Source organism: Elephantulus edwardii, unplaced genomic scaffold (assembly GCF_000299155.1).
Source record: "Elephantulus edwardii isolate Elephantulus edwardi_28Jun2011 unplaced genomic scaffold, EleEdw1.0 scaffold00341, whole genome shotgun sequence".
Classification (NCBI taxonomy): Eukaryota; Metazoa; Chordata; class Mammalia; order Macroscelidea; family Macroscelididae; genus Elephantulus; species Elephantulus edwardii.
The window spans coordinates 424,853-428,004 of record NW_006400091.1 but is presented as its reverse complement, the minus strand read 5'-3'; positions in this window follow the sequence as shown (position 1 = coordinate 428,004).

The following is a 3,152-nucleotide window of genomic DNA, read 5'->3' as shown; positions in this document are numbered from 1 at the left end:
TCCATCTCATCGATTATCTTCCTTTCTTTCTCTGTCCCTTTAACCTTCCAAGCATGATGCGCTTCTCCAAGGACTGATCCCTCCTTGTAACATGCCTTAAGTATGTCAGACGAAGCCTCAGAATCCTTGCCTCCAAGGAGCAGCCTGGTTTCACCCTCTTCAGGACAAACCTATTTGTTCTCCTGGCAGTCTATGGTATATTCAACACTTTTCTCTAGCACCACAGCTCATAGGCATCAATTATCTTTTCTATCATCACTAGTCATTTTCCAGCTGATGAGTTAGCAAGGCTAACTCCTTTCAAAAGAACATCATGCTAGATGGAGGATCAGTGAAGGCGAGAAGTTTCAAAATGAGATGGATTGACACAGTGACTTCAGCAATGGACTCTAGTGTGCCAGATATGATAAGGGTGGCACCAGACAGGGCAAGGTTCAAGTTGGCTGTTCATAAGGTCGCTATGAGTTGTACTGAACTTGACGGCACCTAACAACATGTCCATTCATAAACTCATCTTACTTCTTGACACTCTCTACTTTAACAATCTCTATTAAATGGTATTTAAATGCAGTTTCTGAAGCAGGAATCCGAACTTCCCCATATCTTAGAAGAATAAAAACTAAAGACAACGTAATAAACATGACAAGCAAATACAGTTCTTTATCATGCAGTCTTCAAAGCTGCTACAGAACAAATAACAGTCATGTAGTTTAATTTATAGCTATTAGTAATACAGGGAGCTCTGGTAACTTAGTCTTAAGGAATTGTGCTGCCAATTCAAAAGCGTATGGTCTGAAGCCACCAACTGTTTGATCGGAGCAAGACAGGCAATTTACTGTCTCTAAAAACCTGCTGGAGGGTCAGGTATGGGTCGGTCTGACTTGATGGTACTTAATGACAACAATATGGTTAATTTTATGACTTAATTACATTTAATTGTGGAATGCAGCAAAGTGTAATTTTGAACGCAGACAGATGTGAGTTTGAAACCTATGTCTGTTACTTACTAGCTCTGACACTCCAAGTAAGTTATTGTAAGTTATTTAATGCATTCAGATTTTTCTTCACTAGGAAAATGAGAATACTAGCAGTATCATAGATTAATGTGAGATTAATGAAATGACATGAAAAATGTTTAGCATAGTGTCGGCATATAAATAGGGGTAAAAAATGTTACCAATTACCATCACGATTTTGTTGGGTCATTCAGCAATCACAACAGGCATTGCTTAGCATTTTTTTTGTAGCATCTCTTTTATTATTCTACATTTTCAAATGATCTTAGAGAGAGCTCTTGTAGCTGCTAATCCTGGTTTGAATACACATTTTTCTCCATGGGAAAAATGGGCAATCTCCCCTTTGGGATGTACAGCTGCTAAAAACCCACTGGAGAATCAGGTTTCTAACTTGATAGGAATGAACTTGAGTTTGAATGTCATTTCATAATTTATGTTCCCAAGATTAGTAAGAGGGAAAAGAGGAATGGTTTGAAGGCACAAACATTCTTCACTTTCACGCTCACTAAAAGCACTGGTGGAGAAGTAAACAAACATGTTTTCATCTGCATGGCAGGAGGTTGATAAACTGCTGAAGAGTACTCTGACAACTTTAGAAAACCATTGTTTTTGGGGTTAGGTGCCATCAGCCTGAGCTAACTCTATCTATGTACAAGAGATCTGAATCTTGCTCAATCCTTTGTAATCTTCACTATTTCTGATGTGCTCAAGGCCACTGTTACAGTCACTGTGTTAACCCATCTTGTTGAGGGTCTTCCTCTCACCCTCTACCCTTCCCGGCATGTCTTTTTCCAAGGACTGTCCCTCTCCTCCTAATATGCTCATAATATGTGAGACAAAGTTCAATAACCTTGACTCTAAAGAACACACTGGCTGTACATCCTCCAAGACAGACTTGTTTGTTCTTTGAGCAGTTCAGGGGATATTCAGTACTCTTCTCCAACATCATTCAAACAAAGACATTGATTCTTCTTCTATCACCTTTACTCACTGCCCAACTTTCAGATGCATGCAACTAACTGAAAGGATAACGGATTGGATCAGGTGCCCTTAGTCTTTACACTGATATCCTTGCTCCCTAGCACTTTGAAGAGATCTTCTGCTCTAGCTCATCTCTTTTGATTTCTTGACTGTTGAATGGGTATTGACTGTGGAACAAAGTAAAATTAAATCACTGACAACTTCAATCTTTTCCATCTATCATGATACTGCCTATTGGTCCAGTTGTATTTTGTATTCTTGATGTTGAGATGTAATCCACATCGAAGAGTGTATGTTCTGCAGCAAGTTTTTCAAGTCCTCTTCACTTTCAGCAAGCAAGGTTGTGTCATCTGTATTCCTCTAAACCTGATGGCACATTCTTCTTCATACAGTCCAGCTTCTCAAATGATTTGCCTCAGCACACAGGCTGGATAGATATGCAAAAAGGACAAACCTGACACACACCTTCCTCAATTTAAACCATGCAGCATTCTCTTCTTCTGTTCAGACAACTGCTTCCTGGTCTATGTTTCTCACGAGCACAATTAAGTGTTCTGGGATTCTCTTTAGTTTCAATGTTATTTTTTATTTGTTATGATGAAAACAGTCAAATAAATGACTTTGCACAGCCAATAAAAATTCCTTCTATTAACATGCCCAGAGTACACTGAGAAAAACTGCTGCCATTCTTATATCTAAGGAGAATTCTGGCTGCATTTCTTGCAACAGATTTCTTGTGTCAACTCTATGAACAATGGGTCTGAATCTTGCCCTATCCTGATCCAACCTGTCTCCGACACACCTTACCCCACTGCCATAGTCAATGTGTCACTCCATCTCACCTAGGGCTGACCTTCTACCCTTCCAGCATGATGCCATTCTTCAAGGACTGGCCTCTCCTAACAACATGCCTAAGTATGAGCGAGAGAGAGGTTGATATATCTACTATTTTTTGTGGGCATCATAATTCAAAGGTATTACTACTTCTTTGGTCTTCCTAATTCAAGTATATGGTTCAGAAGTTAAATAATAGTTTAAAAGTACTGTGATTACAATGGAATACTATGCTGCATTGAAGAACAAGGAACTCATGCAATATTATTCAAAATGGGTGACCCTGGAGGACATTATGCTGAGTGAGGTATCTCAGTCACA